The following is a 25482-nucleotide window of genomic DNA, read 5'->3' on the forward strand; positions in this document are numbered from 1 at the left end:
GCCACAACTCTGAAATGTCCGCATGAAGATGACTTGGTGAAAGTACCTCTCTCTCAAATTACTTTATTTGGAAACTTTATAAAGCATATCATAAAAGCAAAGATCATGATTTGTACAATTTAAAAACAACAAAGAACAGTTTATAGCACAATCATATCATATCGCAATTGATTTCCGCAATTTAAAAACATTTTTTAAAAAGGCAGTAATAGAGGCAATTATAAATTCACTATCCGGGAATTGTAGTGCCAAGTGTGCAGGATGACATTGCCTCAATCCTAGTTTTTTAGGCACTGGTGCAATCCATCTTTTTCTAGGACTAAGATAAAATTTGCAGAAAAACTAAATGTGTATAGAGGATTGTGCAGAAAGGTCATCGCACGGGCATTTACATAATGTTCTCGACCAGTCATTCAATTCTGGGAAACTTATTGACCTAAATATGATATTTAACCTGAAGCGAGTTAACAAAAATCTATCGTAGTTGCTAGTGACCATTAGGATATATGGCTTCATATGCTCAAAGGCCAAAGTGAGATGATGGTATTGAACTGTAATTTTATCCATTTCAATCAAGATTCTCTTCTTGCTCAATAATCTCATACAACCAGACTTTAGGTCATTTCTAGACACATTGCGTAAGGTATGGGGATCGTTGTAATATTCCTGGTGGCCTAACTGGCCTAAGAATAATTTAACATATTCTAACCATCTCATACTTTTTACTCCATCGAGCCCCATAGCATCTTTTAATATGTGGTTCAAACCCTATGCCAAAGGAGGACGGGCTGGATCTTAATCACGTCCTCCAGATAGGGTAAACCCAGTTCGGCATGACAGATGAAATTAGACGTACTGTCAGGTACAGACAAAAGGTATTTAAGAAACATATTTTCCATCGTTTGCAATAAGTTAACGTTGGAAAAAACCCAAATTCCTGCCCCATAGGTACCTAAAACAGACCAACACAGTGAGATTAGCCAAGAAAACATACATATGGCACACATCACATTGTCAACTTCTAGCCCCTTCCGTGCATATGATGGCCAGGAGCCGTCCTACATCACGGTCAGAGTGTGCATTGGACAGCTCCTGGCTGTCCTAGCACTCACCCACGGGGAAGCACTTGCGCTCCCACCAGGAAAGGCAGTGGAAGACATTCCGCTGCCCCCCGCTCCCTCACATCATCCAATGACGTCAGCGCGTACAGCCCGCCCCCATCATTAGATGCAACTGGACGTGGTGGAAGCCTGTCCAGTAGAGAGGAGGTAAGTTTCTCCTTGGGGTAGGGGGATTTAAAAAAAGAGGCATTGGAGGAAAGGTAAGGGATTCCTTTCCTTTGATGTCTCTTCTGAGCATTCCTGCTGTACAATCACACATGGGCACGATCGTGCAGCAGGAATGCCCACTAGACAACAGGGATTTAATTATTATTTTTTTTTTACTATTGTAATATTTGAAGGGAGCAGCCCCTTGGGCAAGAGTCGCTCCCTTTTGGGGAGCAATTTGAGTGGCCTTTTCTTCCCCCCTAGGGGCAGACCTGACAATTTTTTTAAAATATTGTGTGCCCCACTAGTCCACCAGGGATATTTTTTATTTAGGGATAGGTTTGCGGGGAGCGGGCAAGGGTCGCTCCCCTTTGGGGAGCATTTATTTTAACAGTTTCTGCCCCCCTTGGGGGCACATTGGCTAATTGTTTTTTAGTTTTGAGTGCCCCACTAGGCCACATGGGATTTTTCATGTTGGGGAGCAACTCCTTGGGCAAGGGCCGCTCCCCTTTATGGGGAGGTGAATATATTGGCCATTTCTGCCCCGGGGCAGATCAGCCTTATGTTTTTAGGCCCATCTGTCCTTAAAGGGAGGCAGAAGGCATTAGACACCAGGGATTTATTTTTAAATGATGTTGGGGAGCGGCCCCTTGGGCAAGGGTTGCTCCCCTTTACGGGGTGATTATTGTGGGCATTTCTGCCCTCTTTGGGGGCAGATTAGCCATATGTTTTTAGGTTCATCAGTCCCCAAGGGGGGGGGGGGGCAGAAGCCACTGGACACCAGGTTTTTTTAATGTTGGTATTGGGAAGTGATCCCATTTTACGGAGGTGAATATAAAGCCTTTGATTCTTGTTTGCTGTTTCGGCAGTGGTTGATCTGCAGTTTGCGTAGTTGCATGTATTTGGCCCAAAAAAAAATTGTTGTATTTACTCCAAATAAGTATTATTGTCATGCATGAATGAATTTTTGTAAGTGGTGTCCTAATAGCAGCATATTTAGTTTGTGTTTTGAGCGTAAACTTCTTATTGGATGTGAGCATGATGTTTTTTGTGTTGTCTTATGTGTCACTTTCTTTTCTTTTTTAGTGGGATATTGTTGGTCTTTGCTGTGTCTGTGCAGAGTAGGTGTGGTGTGTTTATCTGTTTCTGACAAGTGAGTGGTATCGTTTTGGAGTATATAGGTCTTTGTGATAAAGCCACATTTTGTTTATTACTTATTTTACAAATTGTTTGTTGTTGTTGACTTGTTTGACACGTTACTTTTATTAATAAGGATTATAGCTAGCTGCAGAATTACTGCTCAGCAGGTGGTTGGTATGCTTTTTGAATCTTCCTCTGACCATGATTATGAGACTGACAGTGAGTCTGAGGGAGAGAAGGAAGTGCAAGATTCTGCCAGTGGGTCTTCTGTCCATGAGGAATCATCTGATGATGAAACTACTCTCAGTGTGGATGAAACTACTCTTGGTGCAGATTAAGTGCCTGTTTTAGAGGAGGACACTGATGTGTCAATGGTGCAGCAAGAGGCCTCTAGATTGCAGCCTGGGGCTGCAAGTCTTCCCATTGGAAGCGCTGGACTCTGGGTTGATCCAAACATGGTGCAGCTGGTGTTGCCTGCCTGCAGTGGTGATGCAGGGTGTAGAGTGAATTGTTATTTTTTTTGCCTTATCAGTTTTCTCAGTTGCTTATGGATGATGTATTTGTGGCTGAGATTGTTGAGCAGACTAATTTGTATGCTGAACAGTATTTGAGGGACAACAGTGCCAACTTAGGCCCCGCTCTATAGCTGCCCGGTGGACTCCCATAAATCTGGATGAGATGAAGAAGTTTTTGGGTTTAACTTTTTTGATGTGCTTGATAAGGAGGCCATCACTGGCTTCATATTGGTCTACAAGTCCCTTGATCGCAAAGGCCATATTGCCTGTAATTATGAGTCGTGATCGGTATTTACTTTTGCTGCGGATGCTGCCTTTTGTTGATAATGCTTCTGCGTTACTTCGAGTTCACCGTGACCGTCTTTTTAAGATTCGGCCTGTCCTTGCTCACTTTGTAGATCGATTTTCAGGGATCTATACTCCAGGGAAAGAAATAGATGTTGATGAGTCGTTGGTCCTGTTCAAGAGATGTTTGGTTTTTAGGCAGTACATTCCTACCAAGTGGGCACGTTATGGAATTAAGATGTATATATTGTCTGAGAGTAGGACAGGATATGTCTATAAGTTCCGGGTGTATTCTGGTAGAGATTCCACTATTGACCCCCGTGGTTGATCGTCCACTTTAGGAGTTTCAGAGAAAATTGTGTGGAAACTTTCCAGAGGACTTTTTATCAAAGGTCACCATTTGTACCTAGAAGGGGAAATTGCAGTGCCTTCCGTAGTGATGAAGTGCTAGCTGTGAAGTTTGTAAACAGGAGGGCTGTGTACATGCTGACTACCATTCATGGTGAAAGCACTTCACTTGTGACTGTTTGGGGTCAGGTTGCTGAAGTGCACAAACCTGTGCACATTGTGGACTACAGTAAGCACATGGGTAGTGTTGATAGAGTAGATCAGAGGTTGGAACCTTACACTGCTGTTGTAAGGCTTACATTTGGTATAAGAAGTTGGCCATCCATGAATTCAATGTAGCAACTTTTAATGCTTTTGTTGTGCTCAAGGAGTGTTCTCTAGCGTCAAGGATGACTTTTGTTCAGTTTCACGAGTCTGTGATAGGCAGCCTTGTTGTAGTGGAACAGGCAAGTATTCCTGAAGTTGGAGTGGTGGAGGATGTGGCTAGATTGAAAGATCGCTACTTTCCCGAATTAATTACTCCTACACCTGCAAAAAACAATCCCTGTAAGAGATGTAGAGTCTGTTTGCGAAGAGGTATGCGGAAGGAGAGTTGTATGCACTGTGCTAATTGTCCTTCTAATCCTGGGCTGTGTGTGCCCACATGTTTCAGATTGTCTCACACTCTAATGAGTTTTTGGGAGCAACTGTGAGTCTAAAAGTGTACTGCCTGGACTGTATATTTTTATTATTTGTTGTTCAGCTTCACGGTGGGTAATTAAATGATGTGTTTTGTTACTGCTGTTGTGTTTGTAGTTATAGTTTGCATCTAGTCCAATTGGTTTGTGTTTTGTTTTAAAAAAGAAATTGATGCCGGTGTGCATGGACTGGAGCTTGGCTGACAGTGTGGGTGGACTGGAGCTCGTCTGGTAGTATGCGTGGACTGGTGCTTGGCTGGCGGTGTGGGTGGACTGAAATTTGGCTGGCAGTGTGCGTGGACTGGCGCTTGACTGGTGGTGTGCGTGGGCTGACATTTGGCTCGAGGTGAGGGAGCAGTGACTTGCTGCTGGTCATTACACACACTGATAGCCAAACGACACTGCACACACTATGTCAACTGCCACCCGGTGTGATTGCTGTGTTATTCATGTGGGTGTAGCAAAGTGATGGGCCCTTGAATGGCGCTGTCTCTTGGTATGAATGTTGTAATGTGCTGGACCCGTGGCTGGCGGTGTGAATGCTCTTGTGTGTGGCACCTATGAAAGGTGTGTGAATGGCCTGTAAAGAGGTTGGTGCCTTGCTGTGGCTTTACAGCTCACAAGCTGTGAATCATTGGTTCAGGTTTTTAAGCTTTTAATTACCAACAGTGCATTTCCTTTTTGTGAAATCTCTTGTTAGTAATTTTACGCTCTGAACCTTCACTCACTCTCATGCTAAATTAAACCAGTATGTGTGTGTACTTAAGGAATAGTTTGTTTTGAAGTAATATTTGTCTTTTATGTCTTTCTCTGCCAGGGTGTACATTTTCTCTTCATTATCTTTGATGTGACGTTCTAATGTGCCGGTCCCACAGCTAGTAGTGTCTTGTGTCTCCAGTTTGAAAGGTGTGTGAATGGCCTGCAAGAGATTTGTGCCTTGATGTGGCTTTACAGCACATCAAGTTTTTAACCTTTTAATTATTAACAGTGCATTTCCTTTTTGTGAAATGTCTTGTTAATAAAATATACATTTTGAACCTTTCACTCACACTCGTTCCAAATCCAACCAGTATGTGTGTGTTCTTGAGGAGCAGATGGCTAGGCAGTCATATTTGTCGTGTCTGTTTTTCTTTGCTAAGGTTTATTTTGTCTCTAGGTAAAATCTAACAACTCAAGATATTTTTGTAAACCCCAAAAAATGAGGAGTACTGGATGGTTTGCCTCCCATGGATCCCAACAACTTTTTTTACTCACCATGCCATGCAAACCTCAAAATGTGACTATAGTCACACATTTTCCTTGCATTGCTGTGTCATAATCTTCTGGTATTAGAAAAACAAAGCATTCCCCCATGGTCTCCCGATAAAAATGGTGACTCACTTGTGTGAGTGGGCCAAGTACCCGGCGACAGGCAAGGGCCCAAAACCTATTGTGGAGAGATCAAAATTACCTATCATAAAACTACCTGGTTTTGCAAGAAGGGGGTCACTTGGGTATTCAGCCCCGAGCTCAGCGGCCACCTAGGGAAACCTAACAAACCCACACATTTCTGAAAACTAGACACCTGGGGGAGTCCAGGGATATATGGCTTGCATGGACCCCCCAAAATTTTCCTACCCAAAATCCCCTGCAAACCTCAATTTTAGCTGATAAAAATCAAAGTTTTCTCAAACTACTATATGGAAAAGTTGTGAGATTACTAGGCTGATACAAATTTCCTACCACCCAGCATTCCCCCAGGTCTCCCAATTAAAACGGTACCTCACTCGTGTGGGTGGGCCAAGTACCTGCAACAGGCAAGGGCCCAAAACGTATTGTGGAGACATCAAAATTGCCTATCACAAACCAACCTGGTTTTGTAAGGGGGTCACCTTGGTGTTTGGCCCCGGGCTCAGCGGCCATCTAGGGAAACCTACCAAACAAACACATTTATGAAAACTAGACACCCAGGGGAGTCCAGGGAGGTATGGCTTGCTTGGACCCCTCAACGTGTTCCTACCCAAAATCCCCTGCAAACCTCAAATTTAGCTGAACAAATCACATTTTCCACACATTTCTTATGTGAGGGATCACTGTGCTGGCAAAAATGTCCTACCACCCAGCACTCCCCTGGGTCTCCCAAGTAAAATGATACCTCACTTGTATGTGTGTCCAAAGCAGAATCACCTAAAAACGTATTTAAAAAAAAGAATTGCTCTTAGACTTTGCTGTGCTATACCATTAACCCCCATGTTTTAGGTACTTCCCAGTCACAGGCCCTTTGCCCACCCATACCTTCCTGGACTCCCCCGGTATCTAGTTTTCAGAAATGTGTGGGTTTGGTAGGGTTCCCTAGATGGCCGCCAAGCCGAGGACAAAAATTCAGGTGACCCACTTGCAAAACCAGGTCATTTTGTGATAGGTAATTTTGATGTCTTCTCAATACGTTTTGGGTACTTCCCTGCTACAGGCGCTTTGCCCACCCACACAAGTGAGGTACCATTTTTATCAGGAAACATTGGAGAATGCGGGGTGGGTGGAAGTTTGTGGACTCACACAGATTACAGAACTTTCCATCACAAAAATGTGAGGAAAATGTGTTTTTGTTGCAAAGTTTGAGGTTTGCAAGGGATTCTGGGTAAGAGAACCTGGTGAGGGCCACAAAAGTCACCCCATCCTGGATGCCCATGAGTGTCTAGTTTTCAAAAATGTATCGGTTTGCTAGGTTCCCCTAGGTGCCGGCAGAGCTAGGGTTCAAAATCTAGCTAGGCACTTTGCATAAAAAGGGTCAGTTTTAACTGTAAAAATGTGGTGTACCCACATTGAGTTTTGGCCCGTTTCCTGCCGCAGGCACTACCCACATAAATGAGGCACCATTGTTATTGAGAGACTTTGAGAAAGGTGGGGTGGGTGGAAGATTGTGGATCCGTGAAGATTCCAGAACTTTCCGCACAGAAATGTGAGGAAAATTTGTATTTTGTTTACAAAGTTTGAGATATGCAAGTGATTCTTAGTAACAGAACCTGGTGAGAGCTCCACTAGTCACCTCATCCTGGATTCCCCTGGGTGTCTAGTTTTAAAAAATGTACAGGTTTGCTAGTTTCCTTAGGTACCAGCTGATCTAGGGTCCAAAATCCACAGCTAGGCAATGTGCAAAAAGAAGGTCAGTTTTCACTGGAAAAATGTGATGTGTCTACGTTGTGTTGTGGGCTGTTTCCAATTTGCGGGCACTAGGCCTAACCACTCAAGTGAGGAACCATTTTTATTGGGATACTTTGGGGAATGCGGAATGGGTGGAATTTTGTGAAGCAACGCAGATTCCAGATTACTGTCGGTGTCTAGTTTTCAAAAATGTATAGATTTGCTAGGTTTTCTCTGATGCCAGCTGAGCTAGGGTTCAAAATCCCCAGCCAGGCAATTTGCAAAACGAAGGTCAGTTTTTGCTAGAAAAATGTGATGTGTCAATGTGGCATTATGGGCTGTTTCCTGTCGCGGGCACTAACCTACCCACACAAGTGAGGTACCATTTTTATTGGGAGACTTTGAGGAATGCTGGGTGGGTAGAAGTTTGTGGCTGCACGCAGATTCAAGAACTTTCCATCACAGAAATGTAGAAAAATGTTGTTTTCATTTACAAAGTTTGAGATTTGCAAGCGATTCTAGGTAACAGAATCTAGTGAGAGCCACTCAAGTCATCCCATCCTGGCTTCCCATGGGTGTCAAGTTTTAAAACATTTAGAGGTTTGCTAGGTTTCCCTAGGTGCCGGCTGAGCTAGGGTTCAAAATCCACAGCTAGGCACATTGCAAAAAAAGGGTCAGTTTTGACTGGGAGAATTTGATGTGTCCATGTTGTATTTTGGGCTGTTTCCTGTCGTGTACACTAGGCCTATCCACACAAGTGAGTTAGCATTTTTATTGGGAGACTTGAGGGAACACAGAATAGTAGAACAAGTGTTATTACCAATTGACTTTCTTTGCATTTCTGCCTTCCAAATGTAGGACAATTTGTAAAAAAAAGAACTCATTTTGAAAAATGACCTCTAATTCACGTGCTTGTATGGGTACCCACAATTTTAGCGATGTGCAAAAAAACACACAGCTTATAAACTCTATATGTTGTTCCCATTTCAGAAAAATATTGGTTTACTTGGTACCGATTTTTTACTCTTTATATTTTTAACTAAATGAAATGCAGCTCAATTATTGGCTCTGGGTTCCTCGGGTTCTTGGTGAGCCTACAAGTCCTACATATCCCCACAACCTGAAATATACAGTGGATGTAATGGTATATTGCTTTAAAAAATCTGTCATACTTAGAAGAAGTTACAGGTAAAAATGCTGGCAAAATGGCTGTTTTTTTCAACTCAATTTCAATATTTTCTATTTTCAACCGTAAGTTTCAATTTAAAAAAAAAACCTTGATGGATCTACACAAATGATGTCTAGTTTTCAGAAATGTACAGCTTTCTGGGATCCATTATTGTTTTCGCAACCATTTCTACCACTAACTGGAAGGAGGTTGAAAGCACAAAAAATAGGAAAAATAGGCTATGTCCCAGTAAAATGCCAAAACTGTCAAAAAGAAAAAATGGTTTTCTGACAAAAGTCTGCTTGTCTCTGAAAGCTGAGAAGATAGTGATTTCAGCACCACAAACCCTTTGTTGATGCCATTTGCAGGGGGAAAAAAACAGACGCTTCATTCTGAAGCAATTGTTTCCCATTTAAAAAAAATAAAAATTGCTCTATTTTGGCTAATATCTGAGTCCCCCCCCCCCCCCCCCCCCCCCCCAGGGGAATACACAAATCCTGTGTACCTGTCTTCAAAGGGTTGGACAAAAGGGCGCAAATGTGACGTGAATACCTTATATGGAAAACAAGTTACAGAGGCCTAAGCACAAACTACCCCAAATAGCGAAAAACAAGCTTAGCATGGGGGGGAAAGGCCTAGCAGCGAAGGGGCTAGAGAAAACAATCAAAAACAACATTATATCTGAACAAAGCTACATTACTATACCAACAACTTTTCCCAGATCTTCCCTGAGCTATATAATAATAGTATGTAGCATTAACATCCTCCTCACAACATCACTACAACATTTGCAAGAATGTTCAAAGTCATCACATCTCACACCATACTTACACTCAGGAAAAGATGTTCTGGATGAGATCATGACGCAAGTTAGCTACTTTGTTGTTACCCTATTATCATCTTCATTTGGCAATTCAGGGCCTCCACCCGGTAGGTCTTCATGGCCTGCATTGTTTGCGAAGTAAGCGATGTTCCGTCGCAGGGCAATGTGGAGTATGCAGCAGGTCAAAGTGATCTTGCACACCTTACCCAGCGAGTAGAGGAGGGCTCCCCCAGTCTTGTCCAGAAATCGGAATCTGGCTTTCAGGAGCCCAAAAGCCTGCTCCACTGGCTGCCTTATTCTTCCAATGCTCTTCATCGAAGCTGTCTTCCCCTGGATTTGTAGGATTCCTCAGCGGTGCCAACAACCATGGCTGGTTAGAATATGCTAAGACTCTTAGATGGAAGATAGACAGAAGGGCAACATTTAGATACACAATTTCAAATCCGGCTACCTGAGATTTCTGACTTAAAGTTAGGACAGATCACACTTACCTACAAGCCTGGCCCTCTCCAGTAGTTGTTGTGACATCAGCTGGAGTATTGTGCTGTTCCACAGTATGATGGAATCATGTGCAGATCTTGGGAACAGGGCACAGATGTTACAAATCTGGTAAGCAGACAACTTGCACGCTGATAGAATGGAAGCTCTTCCCGTTGCAGTAGACTTGCACCGTTTTGTGTGGTGGTACTAAACCAATATGGGTGTCATCAATAGAGTATTAACAAATATTGAGAGGTACCCTTTCCAATGTAGGGGACAGGGTGCACTATAGTGAAATCAAGAAATTATCCCCCACAAACACATCTATAAACCTTATTTATATTTTCATACTAAAAGTCAGAAACCCACACACTCTTTGATTTCATAACACTGAACCCAAATATAAGCAAAAGTGTCAAATATTTATTATATCAATTCAATGTACATATACACAACAGTTGAATTTAAAAACAATTGAAAAATCCTTCTATTGATGTTACCTATACACATAGACTCCTATATCCTTTTCTTGTCAATGTATTCATACAGTGTCATAGGAAAATCACAATATAATTAAAAACACTTTTGTTTGAATTTTTACTTTTTATACACAGTTTGCACATAGGCAAGATGAAATGAAAAGAAATTTTTCAGATAAGGATATCACATAAATTTAAAATGCTAAACAGCATGTAGTTGTTGATGCTCTGTTTCGGTGGGAGAAAATCGATAAACCACCTCCTTCAGGACTTTAGTTAATCACAAAAATCATCTATAAAAAAATGTACATATAATATAATTACAAATCTGATATATACATAACAATTTTGCATAGACAGAGTTCAGTACGATCTATCACAATGAGGTCCAATGAGGCCCAAAGACATATCCTCCCATTCATCCAGGAGTCTAACCTGTCAAACATCTGCAGAGTTCAGTGTGATCAATCACACTAATGTCTAACAAGATATAATTTCGTTCACCCAGGAACCTCAACTATCAAACAACACTAATGTATATTTTCCTCTTGTTCACTAGGTCTCCATGTTTACATCAATACCCAAATTTATTGCAATCTTAGGAAAAAGACAATTGGTTACCTTCATCTGATTCTCCAAGACAGGCACTTATTAACGTTCATGCTTCTTGATTAAAATTTGTTCTATAACCAAAAGAAATCCCATTTAGTGTGCTGATTTATATATGGATGCCTCACTAGTGAGTGAAGTTCTTTATTGTTGATTAATAGAAATCATTACAAACAGAAATAAAGAAAGGAAAAAAAGATAAAAATCCTTTTGGTTTCGACAAAGCTTAATTGTACCAATTTAGTCTAGCTAAAATCATGTTTTGTTTTGCACATCATAACATATATAATGAATTAAGTTAAAAATAACAAGGAACATTATATTACAGTTCAATATTTCATGTAATTTACATAAGACAAGACTTCAACGTGGGAAGTCTCAATAGAACAACCTACACATCCCCAATTTATAAAATTCATATTGTAATTAAATTACAATACTTAAAGTGCACTAGTGCAATAACTTATATTTAGCAGAAATGGTTGCAGCCTACTTGGTTATATCAGTTTGTTACGTCTAATGTCAAATTCTTGACATCTAGTCGCAATTTTTAAAGTGCAATTGCGCGGTTGCTTACAACTAGCAGCAATATTCAAAGTGCACTTGTGCAATTCCTTAGGCAAGCACCTGATATCAAAATTCACATTCTGAAATTACTTTTTTCCTGCAATAAAGATAAACTTGACATATTCCCAGAAAGACAATTTCAAACTAATAATGTTAATGTTTTGCATCTAGCAGCAATTGTTTTTATGTGGTGAGAAATATGAATCTGTGCATTCTTTTGCGTCTAAATCTTTAGGCAAGCATCTGATATCAGGTATCACACTATGAGGAAAGCTTTTTACCTGCAACAAGGATGTACTTTACAAACCAAGTAGTCAGGCGAGGCGAGTTCCCCGAGAGACAAGTTATAATTGCTTGACGACATGTTCTCACCCCTAATTCGTTAAAGATGGACTTTAAAATGTGTTGCTCTCTTCTAGCAGTAGCGGACAAGTGGATATAATATGCATAAGGGATTCATTATAAAAGCTACATAACCAACAGAATTTTGTGGGCCAATTTAATTCCCATTTGGGAATTCCGTCCTTTGTGGGGTATCTCCCAAAGCGTAGCTGCATAAATCTATTTCTTAAAAATGGTCTTAAATGAGTTGTGAGATATGATTGTGGTTCCAATTTAATAAATGAGTTAATAAATGACCAAGAGTGTCTCTTTTTAGCGAACTCATCCTTATCCAGAAGAATCGATAAGAAATTAACTGAGCAATTTATTTTCTGTTTAAACACCACTTTACTCCTGGACTCTTCTTCAAAGGCGGAGACTTAAAATTGTTTAAACTCTCAGTTAAATAAGCTCTCCAACCCTTAGCATATTCATACCTCTTAATCTCCTGCCTACATTGATTCACGAGAGAGCCCTTCTCTGAACAGAAAAAAGAATATAATGACTTTAGAAAAGCAGACTGTCTTGTCAGAGTTTGTCTTTTAAGACCAAATTCCAATCTGACATTGGCATTCCCGATATGCTTTGGGACCTTAAAAACAGATTTTTAAAACTTTATTTGAAGGCTATCAAGAGATTTTGAGTCTTTACCTCGAAATATCACTAAGCCATAAGTTAAAGAGGGAATTAACTTTGCGTTCATAATCTTAAGTATAAATGCTCATGATTTGGACATGCCAACGTATCTCTCAGCTTTCTATAAGCAAAGGACAAGGCCGCCGCTTTTGCTTTTAGGTTAATAAAATGTTGTTTAAAATACAATCTGTCGTCAAATGTAATCCCCTAATATTTATAAAATGTCACAGTTTCAATATATAGCCCATTAATCTTCCATGCACATTTATCTAATTTTGAACCACCAATCGTCATTATTTTTGTCTTCTTAGTATTCATTTGTAAACCATTAACAGATATATAGGTATTAAATGAATCAACTAATCTTCCAAGGCCTATAGCAGTATGACTTAGCAGTACGGTATCATCTGCATACTGTAAGTATTTAATTTCTTGACCTGAGAAGATAGGTGAGTGTGCATTAACATCCTTAAAATGTGACGATAAGTCAGCCATAAAAAGATTAAAAAGACAAGGTGCCAAAACGCAACCCTGTTTAAGACCGCTACTAGTTTCAAGTCGACAAGTTGTACATCTACCATCTCCTACTTTAACCGGGGCCCATGTATTAGTATACAATAACTTTATAAATTTCAAGCAGCTGTTTCGGAATACCCCATGCAGATAACTTGGCCCAGAGTAAATTACGGGGGACAGATTCAAACGCCGCCTTAAGGTCAATGAAACAAATATATAACTTTTGCTTTTATGCTTTGTTCTTTCAGCTAGTAAAGTCAATACAGTCAAATTCGTAGTCTTTGTCTAGCCCCTTCGTAACCCAGTTTGGAATGTTGGGATAAGATGTTCCTTTGTGGCCCATTCTTCCAAGTCGCTCAATAGACAGCTAGAGAAGACTTTCGCCTCCACATCTGTTATCAGCCTATAATTTGCTGGATTGTCATGAGGACCACTTTTGCAGGTTGGCTGTATAATGCTTACCTGCCATGACTCGGGACCTTTTTAGTTTTAACGACATCATTAAACAAAGGTGTAGATCTTATCCTACTTATTGCCGATCTTACTTGGTCTATTTGCCATAACTCATTAACTTGTGGTTCAGATTTAATATGGTGTTGTTCATTCTGGAGTGTTCCGCCTGCATTAATGATCGAGGGGGATAACCTTTGAAAAGCAGAGTTGTTGTTAAAGGTTGTATCTGCAGAGACCTCATATAGGTTATAAATAAAAGATGCCCAGCATGATTCAGAGATATTGGCACTATTTGCTCTTTTATTACCATTTTCAAAATTATTTATTATGCCACAAAATTCCTTCAGATTTTTTGTTTTGCAGGCAAAATGCAACTTGGTCCAGACTCCCTCATAGTACGTATGTTTTGCTTTCCATACTTTGTTTTTATATGCACTTCTCAGACTTTTTAGTTTATGAAATTCCAGGTTTTTTTGGGCTCCATTTGCTTTTCTATAGGTAGCCCTTATTGCTTTGTTAGGTTCTCTCTTTTGTTGGAGCAACTTGTTTGTATACCATCCTGATCTTTTGGGCCTCATAATGGACCCTCTTGATGTGGTTGAATTAGGAAAGCGATCCAAAAGGGAAGCACAGAGACGATGCCAGATATCCACCATTGACTTCCCTTGCCCTTTCTCTGTTAGCGCTTTAGCACTAGCAGGTTCTAAAAATTCCCATTTGATTTCTCAAGTCCCCCACTAGCCTTTTCAGACTAAAGGCCATTGACTCTATTTCTATAGATTTTACATTGGGAAAGTGGGCAACTGATAAGACTAGGGAAATTGTTTTCGGATTGTGATCACTTTCTATCCTTGGGATCACGTGGTAATCATGAAGAGAGAATGCCAACTCCTTTGAAATGATGAAATAATCGATAATAGAGTTGACCCGACCTTTTGAATGTAGGCACACTCTTTCTGGAGTTTTGCACGTCTTCATGTAGTAGCCAGAGGTTATATTTGTTGAGCTGGTTACAGCACAACTGTATTTGCGCTCTACTGGGTTTGATAGCGCGAGTTTTGGCAAGCAGGTGCGTATTAAGGTCTCCCGAGATAATTAGCATAGTTGCTGCTGGATATTCGTGATACTAGGTTTTTACCACTTTCCAAAGTATAGTAAATTGGATTGTTTTAACCGTGGTTTTCGAACTGAGATAAACATTTACAAAAATGATTGGTTGCTTGAAATCTATTTTTATACACAGAAGCCATGTTAGCTGAAATTCAATTTCGTAATGTTTGATATCCAAGCTTGATGACACGTAGGTAGATAAACCACTGCTTGCGCGACCAAATGCAGATGTGCAAAGTGCGAAGTTTGAATACTCATAGTATCCAATGAGAGGTTCTCTGTTCACATTCCATGTTTCTTGAAACATGAAGACATCAAAATCCTTTATTTTTGGGAGCCAGGTCCAGTCATCGCTTAGTGTTGTATTTTTCATTAGTTTCTCGCAAACTTAGGCACCCGGGTTGCAGTTTGTCACTTTGATCCCAAATGACAAAGCCGGATTCAATGATGTATGTATTGCTTCTTTTAAAACCATGTATTGGCCTCCTGATGTAATAGATGTTGGAGCATTTGTTGTAAGGGTTTTTTGTTTTTTTGGCTTTGGAATCAATATAGTTGGATTATGGGTTTTCATAACATTTTAGTAGTGCGAGGCATGCTGTATACACTATACCGGCGAAGCTTCATTTAAGCTCCGCACACTCTCCGCCCATATTTTTGATTGGGTTACATTATAAATGCAGTGTTCTCATTTGTTTTCCCATTGTTAGTCCCTCCTCGTCACGGCCATGCAGTCATTTGCAGACTTCCGAGGCTATCAGCCCCTTTACTGTAATGCTATTTTTTCCTTGTGTTTCCCCCCGCCCCCTCCCACAGTCCGTCACTTTTCACCCCTCCCGCCCCCTCCCGTTCGTGCCTTTATCGACTCCCACATTTTTGTTTAAAATGCGTAGCTAGAGCTTGTGGCGCCCGGGGCTATCCTTCAGATTGCCGCCCCCTGGGTTGGGGGGGTGTTGGGGAAAAAGGACGGCGGGCACCTGAAAGAGGTCCGAGAGACACGTAGTATCGCCGCTAATAGTCAGGTGAAGCTCACAACTTCTCCTCCACAGGCAGCCCGCTGCTAAGCTGAGCTCTGGAATTGGGTGTGAAAGAACTTACTTAGGAAGAAACAAGCAAGAATGAATCACTTTCTGTGCTCGTCCTTGAAAAATATACAGTAGCTTGAGGCATGTTACCTACCTATGCCTTCCAAAGCTAGAAATGGAAAAATTGAAGAGCAGGCACCCTGTACCTGCTTGTTTCTGAGAAGTGCTGGAACTCTGTAATCAAACGTACTACATCACTCTTGAGAAGTGCTGGTACTCTCCAATTAAACATCTTGCGTCACTCTTGAGAAGTGCATGTACTCTCCGTCTCAATATAAAAAAGTTCAATCGCATCAGAAGCGCCAAACACCGCACTTCAAGTCCCCCAGCCAAACCACAAAAAATAAATGAAGCGGGTAGAAAGTACTCAGTACCTGCCCATTTAAAGCACTGATGCCTTCCTAAAACACAAGTGCTAAGCAAAGTGGGTGCACTCACGTCTACTTTAGTCTTCAATAATAGCATCGAATAGCAGCTCAGCTGCTTTGTTAGTCTGTCAGAAGTGGGGAGGAGTGAGAGACGCCTTATAAGCCTGACATGGTTTTATTCTGCTGTTTGTGGAGTAGCTGTTGTCCCTTTAATTGTATGGACTTGTCAAGCGAAATGTGAATAAAATTCTTACAAAAAAAGTACTTAACCTGTAGAATCTTTGAGTTTCTATCGAAGGATGGCCCTGCCTCTAGCGCCATTCAGTCAGTGCCAGTAAATAATATTATTGCCTCACCCTCTATGCAAGCTTTACCGAAGAGGTAAATTCCACTGAGAGAGCACTGAGATCTTTGGAAGCATTCTGCCTGTTGGGGCACTGTTTATGTCCCCGTCTGTTGTTCTGTCTGTTTAGTCTCTGCTCACCACCCCCATAGGCAGCCATCCCCAAAGAGGAACAGTGGAGGCTTCTGCTCTGGGGCAGTGAGGCCTGTGGTAGTTGTACAGAGGAGGAGCAGGGAGGGTGTCAAGCTCCTCATGGGGGCGTTCTGTTGTGCCGACACTCTCTCATCTGCAATAGAGAATTATTTGAAAAAGAGTTTGAGAGGATAACAAGATTTGATGTTCCCCAACTGTGCCCGAGAGACACTTGGGATGTGGAAGCAAAACTAGACATAGCATGGGACAAAGAAGGATGCGGTGTTCAAAAGAACCTAATGAGGGACGGTGTTGGCTACTGAAATCTGCGCCGCACCTCAATACTTTTCTTCATCATCTGTGAGTTCATCCCCTCTGTAATAGACAGAATGGCTTGAAAGTGACTCTCAAGCATGAAACAGAGGAAAATGTAGCTAATAGCTTCCACCAAATACTTTGATTCTAGGCAGAGTACTGTTCTAGCTCTAGCCACAGAACACTTTGGAGTTGAAAGGTTTGTAATACTTTTCATGTAAGTGAAGAAGGTATGCTGGGCACCTCTGCACAGCACAGGGAAGAAAGAACATCTTTCACTTTACTGCCTAAATCTTGCCCTTGAAAATAAGTTCTGACCCCCCCTTTCTTTTTATAGGACTTGTGATCTGCCACTCACCAAAGATCCTTTCCTTCCCTCTGAAACCCGTTTAAGCTCCCTCTTACCTCACTCAGCCTCCAGTACTCCACAGTGGTGGCAGCCAGGGTCTCTATGTAGGGGTTAGTTCTATTCTGCTGCAGCAGCAAATACCCCAGCACTGCCATTGGCACAGACTCAACTCCTCACGAGAGCGCATAGTGGTGGAGCGCGTGATGCGTCACTGCTGCGTTCTCTGCGCGAGGGCTGGCCAAAATTATGTCCAGGGCCGTCATTGATAGCGCTGGCGTGCTACATGAGTGACGTCCCTGGGAACCACATGCAAGGTTACGCCACGCATTGCACCACCACCACTATGCTAGGTGGTGCGTGGGTGCCCTGCAGCCGGTGCGCTTGCAGTTACATAACTGCACGTCACATGCGACAGACAGTCAGACGCACGTGTGGGGGTGATTCGGTGTGTGTCAGTGTACCCAAATAATAAACGCTGCCGCCACGTGCCACTAGGGCAAAGAAACAATTTGGATGCTGCGGAATCGATCAGGGACAATCGTTTTAACAATAAAGGAAACCTTAATTAATCCCTCAAAAGAGAAAATGTCTCCCTTAAAAAGCATGTATTCTTAGTATGGACGAACACACACCAGTCAATGAACTAGTTGTAAATCATCTTAAGTGTATTTGTCAACAGAAAACCAATTATCTGAATGTACAAACCGTAACATAATGCAAACAAATGATTTTTGTTATACATTGATACATACATTTAACATACGTAGACACAATATCACATGAACATAAACAAAACATAAAGAATCCTTATAGCCCTAATTTCTTAAGGGATTGTGAGGGAACACTTTCTTTTCATAAATTATGGTTCGCAACCCATTATAAAGAGATAGCCCTTAGTACAGCACCAATGGAGCGCATAATTAATCTGGCGCCCTATACACTATCGCAGGGTACTGTATTTTTCTTTTACTGAACAATTTAATCTCAGTGGGCTTCTGTTTTATAATGTCATCACGTTTCAGCCCTTTTCATCCAGGCCTCATCAGGACTTGGAGTGGAAAGGAAACCTAAAACACAATAACGTACAGATCTTCATATTTACATAAATGCACTTATATACAAATCTATACAAATTGATTCTTGTGGGAGATATAGCTAATCATAAAAACTGACCAGCAGAAAATTCATACCACGGAAAATACTCCTGTGGGCAACACAGAGCATGAAAAAGTGCAGAGCGTGTATAAAGACAGGCTGATATTCTAATTACTCATATATCGCCATGTCTGAATTCGCTCTGTAAAGCGACTAACCCATCAGGAAAAGCCTAAATAAAAAAAGATTCAAAGAAAGAGATTAGGACCGTGAAATTCCTAAGTACCACAACTCTTGCCGGAATAAAGTGTTTCTAAAATCATTAGGGTGAAAGAAAAGAGCAAGTTGAAATACAGAGTACTTCTGTATGTAGCTACCTCTAAAAATCGCTGATTGTACTGTTAAGAGTATGCAAATACGGGAAGGTTCTAGGGGCACGACACAACTAGAGAGGTGCTCTTCTGAAAAGCAATAAAGGCAACTCATGAAGGCATGGGCATAAGTAATTGAAAAAGAATGAAATTTAAAGCAAAAAGGGTCTTTGATAACCTCCGTATATACCTACTTATTTTACAACAAAGGAAAAATTCATTCACTTGTCCCGAGTGAAAACATTCACTGGCTGGCCCATTTTAATTGCTCCACTAATCACAAGCATGGAAGGTGTACTTGCTCCCCGTGTTAATTATTCAGAACCTGGTTATCTGAAAAGGGAAACTGAATAAGCCGGGGGGGGGTCACGGGTCAGAGTTAAAACGGCCCAACTTCTATCTGTCAAAAGTCACACAAAATGATGTAAACAGCGGCCCTACCGGGAGATTAATTCAATGGCTGCATAACCTCGACATCCGTGGAGACTGACGCCAGCAATGCGTAACGCGTAAATAAACGTGCTGCATAAAGAGTAACCTACGTGATGGCCATAAACAACAGATCACGGACAATATATCTATCAGGTGGAAAAATTCTCCAAGGTGAGAACAGACTCGGACCCGTCTGTCTAATTAATGGTAATTTCGGGACGGCTGAATTAAGCCGGGGACAGCAAATAAAATAAAGTCTACTGAATAAATCGAAATGATAAAATAGAAAAGAACCACTAGGGTCGCGCAAGCCCTGGCAGCTACCGCCCCCAAAATAGTGCCGCCTGGGGTGGGCCGCCCCCACCTAGCTACGCCACTGAATAGGGCTTGTGTTAATACGAGTCCTATTGCATTTATAAATGCTTTTTTCCCTGGGATTGGCTGACTCAAATTCGCTCTACTTTGCCTGACCTGTCCAGCATACATGCGCAATGTAAACGTTACCGGAAGCAGAAGCGCGGCTGTAACAGGGTCAATAGCAGCAGTAGCAGCATGGTGGCTGTAATTTCTCTTCACGATGCACTGTAGGAGTGAGACTTATTATTTTATCATGCAAAGTTAACATATTACTCCACAGATGGTTTGGCACCTCTGTGTATAAAAAACAAAATTAATATTCTCGTGTTTCCTTGCAGTAGTCGCTTCAGCAGTGACAGTTTCTGTTTACTTCTACCGATTTCCAGCAGAGTGCACTGCGCCATTATGTGATATGAAATTCACAAAGACAACATGGCTTTCAGCAATTTACTGCAGTTGACCCAGATTCCATCTCTGCTAAGAATATGCCTGAACGTCCTTTGCAAACACATTTCAGCACAGAAAACGTAAACTTCCATCACACATCTCTGTTTACTAACACACACAAACAAGAGGCAAAATACAACACACACGTATTTATCAAAAATCGACGAAGTCCCCACCTGGATCCCGATTATGAATTTATTAACTGTGCCATTTTACGAAACAGAGTTGAATGGGGTTTTCAAAAATGCAAACAATTAATTCTTCGAAGTCCGGGGTCTCTGAAAAGCCCATGGAACAGTGGCGTAGCATCACTGGGGAGCCCAGCACGCCACCGTGCCACATTACTTCTCAATTTCCAATACCGCTGGACTATCACAACACTGGCGATTTGCTCACAGTGCGCCCGCCTCTGCTGTGGATGGATTTCAGAGGGACGCCGGTGCCAGGGCAAGGGAAGGGTCCCGCAATAATGAGCGACAAGGAAGACCAGCAGACACACATAGGAAGGAAAGCTGAGATGAGTAGCTAGAAGAGAGAAATACAGAATAAAAATACTGAAAGCCGAGAGAGATAAAATAGAAAGAGGGGCCAGAATTTTGCGAAAAACAGACTTTTGCTACGAAAAGCTGCAGGAGAGACAGGCAATGAATATGGGGTGGTAGGCTGGGTGCACTTTTGTGGTTAAAGAAGATGTGTACTGATGTCTCAAAGATATGCTGCAGGAGGGCCCCGGCCAAGGTTCTGAAAAGTGAGGACTATCTAACGTTTTCGGTCTCTTGTACAGACAGCTTTTAACTTTCTGCTGTTGAAAACAATACCAAAAGATATGGCGGACTTGGCCACCATGTTGCTTTTCATTGGTTCGCTTTTATGTCAATCTCATTTGGTTGCTTCTTATTTGATGCAATCTGTAGTGTAGCGCTCTAGTGTTCCTGCCGCGTCACGGCAGAGAATGCTGGGAGCGCCAGTGCTTGGGGCGAGCGCACGTCGTTCCCGGCTCTCCGGAAATATAGTAATAAACCATTTATAAACATACGTGGTGTCCGCCTTATGTGTACCCAGAGCCTCCTACAAATTGGCGACGAGGCGGACACACCCACTTCTGGCCCCGTTACGTGACGCGCTGTATGCGCGGACAGCGGGAGCCAGCAAATCGGAGCGTGGCAGAGGAGCGGCTGCGGGAAGCTCATTCTTCGAGGGGGGCAGCATACAACGAAACTCAGTGGCGGACAGGCGACACCGGGTGGCCAAAGACAGGCGGTGCACCCATCCAGCCCTACAACCAGAAAGCATCTGAGCCACAGTGAGTGCAGCTGCACCCCACCCATACCGCGCAGAGTGAGGCACCAAGGCAGGAGCACGAGCTCCTGGAGACAGTGAGAGAGGGGTGGGGAGGTCCCAGTCCCACGAGGCCTTCCTGCTATACCCCGACCGGCCAGCCCTGCCCCGGCACCAAACAGCAACTACCCCAGGAGTGCAGCAGCGTCCCTCTCCGGAGGGGAAACACACGCGGGCACTGAGAGGCCGAATCACAAGCCGCATCACTGGCTCACGTTTCAAGGCAGTGACAGTCAGTCCAAGCACCAGAGGCAGCGCAGAGGAGTGCATAGTAGTAACAGGGCCTCCCACCCTAGAACATTTCAAGGACTGCCCCAGGGGCCACACGCCACACGCTGCACGCTACAAGTGCCAGTACCAGGGAGTGAGTCAGGCCCTGTGGGTGAACTGATCTTGGCGCAACAAGGACAGGTCAAGGGGGGAGAGGACCGTGCGCTTCCGAGGAGGGCGTTCAGCTCTCGCGAGCCCAGTGCACCAGGGAGTGCCCCACCCAGGACGGACGAACAGCCACTGCAACGGCGATCGGCCATGTGCGCCCAAACCTTCTCCCTCACAAATCCGGTTCCCTTCCTGCCGAAACCGGGAGAACCGGCCATGAAATGGGAAGACTGGAAAGAATACTTCCTGAACTATCTGTCGGCGCTGGAGGACGAAGGGGACGAGGTCTTTCCGAGTAAGCGTAAAAAGAAGATTCTGCTACACAATTTAGGTCCAGAGGGCATCAGGGTGTACATGAACCTAGTAAAAAAGACAAGGACCGCGGACGATGACGATGTACTCCAACACGCCATAAAAGACCTGGACAGCCACTATCAACCAGTGGTGTGCACGGCGATCGATCGCTTCAACTTCTTCCAACGGAAACAGAATGTGGGGGAGTCAGTTGATGACTACGTAGCGGCACTGAAGAGGTTGGCGACCACATGTAAGTTCGGAGGACTCCACAATGAGGGGGTGAAGAAGAGGAGGACTGTGTGCTGTGCATCGATGATCAAGTGCTGGGCATCGATGGGGTCAGGACACGCAAGCCGCTGTGTGAACTTTCCATAGGCGGGATCCAAGTCTCTATGGTTGCCGACTCGGGGTCCCCGTACACCATCATACAACGCAGCATTTGGGACAGAGACTTTGCAAGGATCATAGATACGCATCTTCTCCCTCCGGACATCCATCCGGTCACCTTCACGGGGGAACCCATTCCCATGGTGGGGTATTGCTGGCTACAGTTTGAATTCAAAGGACGCACAGCAGAAGGAAAGCTATATGTGGCGGAGAAGGGACCCTCTGTGCTCGGATGGGTGGATCAAGGTGAATTAGGGATCCAACTAAACACAGGAGGCATAACGCAAGTGCTGATGACGGATCACGCATGAACGGACGAAGCCAACACGTGGAAGACAGGTTTCCCAACAGTCTTTGGAGGCACCATCGGCAAGTTGACAAAGTTCATTCACAAGATATGCCTCAAGGAGGGGGCCCAGCCAGTGAGCCACAAGGTGAGGAACATACCATTTAACTGCAGGGACGCAGTACAAAAAGAATTGCAACGCCTGGAGGACAATGGTGTGATAGAGCCAATAGAGAGTGCGGAGTGGCTGGCTCCCCTGGTGGTAGCCCGGAAACCCAACGGGAAGGTATGCCTATGCAATGACCTGAGGGAGCTCAACAAGAACATAATAGTCGACAAGTTCCCACTGCCCCAGATAAATGAAATACTGGCCTTGACGAAAGGCATTAAATGGCTCTCCACCATAGACTTGACCTTGGCATACCGCCAAATAGCACTACACCCTACATGCAAGAAATTAACCTCGTTCATCACGCCGTTTGGGTGCTACCGGTTCCGGCGGATGCCATTCGGCCTAGCTTCAGCGGCGGCGGTATTCCAAACGTTGATGCATAAGCTCTTCAAGGATACGGAAGGGGTGCAATACTTCCAAGACGATATCCTGGTCATGGGGAGAACCAAATCGGACCATGATGATAAGCTGACCAAAGTCCTGCACATTCTGGAGCGTAATGGTCTCACGGCGGAGTGGGACGAGTGCAAGTTCGAAGTGACATCAGTCACGTACCTGGGCCACGAGATTAGTGACAAAGGAGTCACACCCAAAAAAGCGAATGCCAAGGCTATAAAGGATGCTCCTACGCCCAGAAGCAAGGATGATGTCCGTTCATTCCTCGGAATGGCGGAATTTTATAGCAAATTTTGCCACCAAAACGCACAACCTGCATCAGCTGCTGAAGGAAAAGACGGCCTTTGCATGGTCGGAGGCGTCCCAAGAAGAATTTCAACAAATTAAGGAGGACATCTGTGAAACTGTACCTCTGCATGGCTTTGACCAACATGCTCAGTCCATCCTCACCACAGATGCGAGTGATAGAGGGCTGGGGGCAGTCCTTATGCAAAGGTCCGAGGAAGGCGAGCTGTCGACGGTCAGCTTTGCGTCCCGTACCCTAAGCCCGAGCGAAGAAAAGTAAAAGGAGATGCTGGTAGCAATCTGGGCAATGGAAAGATTTTGCCAATTCCTTTGGGGCTCCAGGTTCCTACTCAGGACGGATCACAAGCCACTCGTGAAGGTGCTCACATCCAGCGGACATGCAAGTGCCACGCCTCGCAGGCATACGACAACGACGCAAGTCTCACAACACTTAAACGATTCATAATTACAGGATGGCCAGAAAAAAGACATCTGGAGCTAGAACACCACAAATTCTATGAAGTTCGAGAAGAACTGTCAGTTGGGGACAGCGATGTATTCATACTGCGAGGAGACAAAGTAGTTCCACCAAGTCAAATGATAAAAAGACTATTATCAATACTGCATGAAGGACATCTAGGCATTGTGAAAACAAAGCAGAGAGCCAAGCAAGCATACTGGTGGCCAGCTCTAGACAATCAGGTGGAGAAGCACGTCAGGGATTGTGCCTTGTGCAGCAATTCAGACAAGACGCAGACCACTTTGCGTCCTCCATTGGTGAAGTTTGCCCAGGCAGTAAATCCATGGGAAGAATTGGCAGTGGACATCTTAGGTCCCATACTGGTATGAACAGAGTATACCCAAATATGCAATTGTACTGGTAGACAGGTACTCTAAATGGCCGGAAGTGGAGGTGTGTGAAAATGTTGACACTGACGCCATACTGACATTCCTCACGGCCACATTTCTAAGAGAAGGAATACCAAGAGTTATAACCTGTGATAATGGGCCGCAATTCACGTCAGATAAATGGAATGCGTTCATGGAGCGGAACGGAATAAGTATCAATCACACCTTAGTATATCATCCTGACGGAAATGGCCTAGCAGAAAGATTTAATAGAGTGATCATGGGGTCAGTACAGGCAGCGATCAATGCCGGGAAAAATTGGGAGGCTGAACTTAAAAGTACGGTATGGGCGTACCGGATCACGCCTACCAAGACTGGATATAGTCCATTCAAAATACTGAGAGGACGTGACCCCTTTACAAGAGACAATGTAGCATGGTCGGAGGCGTCCCAAGAAGAATTTCAACAAATTAAGGAGGACATCTGTGAAACTGTACCTCTGCATGGCTTTGACCAACATGCTCAGTCCATCCTCACCACAGATGCGAGTGATAGAGGGCTGGGGGCAGTCCTTATGCAAAGGTCCGAGGAAGGCGAGCTGTCGACGGTCAGCTTTGCGTCCCGTACCCTAAGCCCGAGCGAAGAAAAGTAAAAGGAGATGCTGGTAGCAATCTGGGCAATGGAAAGATTTTGCCAATTCCTTTGGGGCTCCAGGTTCCTACTCAGGACGGATCACAAGCCACTCGTGAAGGTGCTCACATCCAGCGGACATACAAGTGCCTCGCCTCGCATAGCAAGAATGACACTGAGGTTACTAGACTATGTGTACGATGTAGAGTATATTCCGGGCTCCAAGAACAAGGTGGCGGACTACCTCAGCAGGGCTGCGGTGATGGAGGAGGCGCCAAAACCGACAGGCGAGGATGAGAACACCATAGCCTTCATGGATGACCAGGAAGCTGTCATAAGCGCACAGGAATGGAGAGAGGCATACGACAACGACGCGAGTCTCACAACACTTAAACGATTCATAATTACAGGATGGCCAGAAAAAAGACATCTGGAGCTAGAACACCACAAATTCTATGAAGTTCGAGAACTGTTATTTGGGGACAACGATGTATTCATACTGCGAGGAGACAAAGTAGTTCCACCAAGTCAAATGATAAAAAGACTATTATCAATACTGCATGAAGGACATCTAGGCATTGTGAAAACAAAGCAG

The 25482-nt window shown here is 43.5% G+C and overlaps 1 long non-coding RNA gene across 1 annotated transcript; it reads right to left on the reverse strand.

Annotated features, from left to right (window-relative positions):
- Nucleotides 1–10313: 10313 nt before the first annotated feature.
- On the reverse strand, nucleotides 10314–19153 carry LOC146856655 (uncharacterized). Its single transcript, XR_014980975.1, has 3 exons — nucleotides 19075–19153; nucleotides 10925–10986; nucleotides 10314–10596 (listed from the first exon to the last, which is right to left on the reverse strand). It is a non-coding gene; the product is annotated as an uncharacterized LOC146856655 (long non-coding RNA).
- Between the last annotated feature and the right edge of the window lie 6329 nt (nucleotides 19154–25482).

Source organism: Triturus cristatus, chromosome 4_1, assembly GCF_964204655.1.
Source record: "Triturus cristatus chromosome 4_1, aTriCri1.1, whole genome shotgun sequence".
NCBI lineage: Eukaryota > Metazoa > Chordata > Amphibia > Caudata > Salamandridae > Triturus > Triturus cristatus.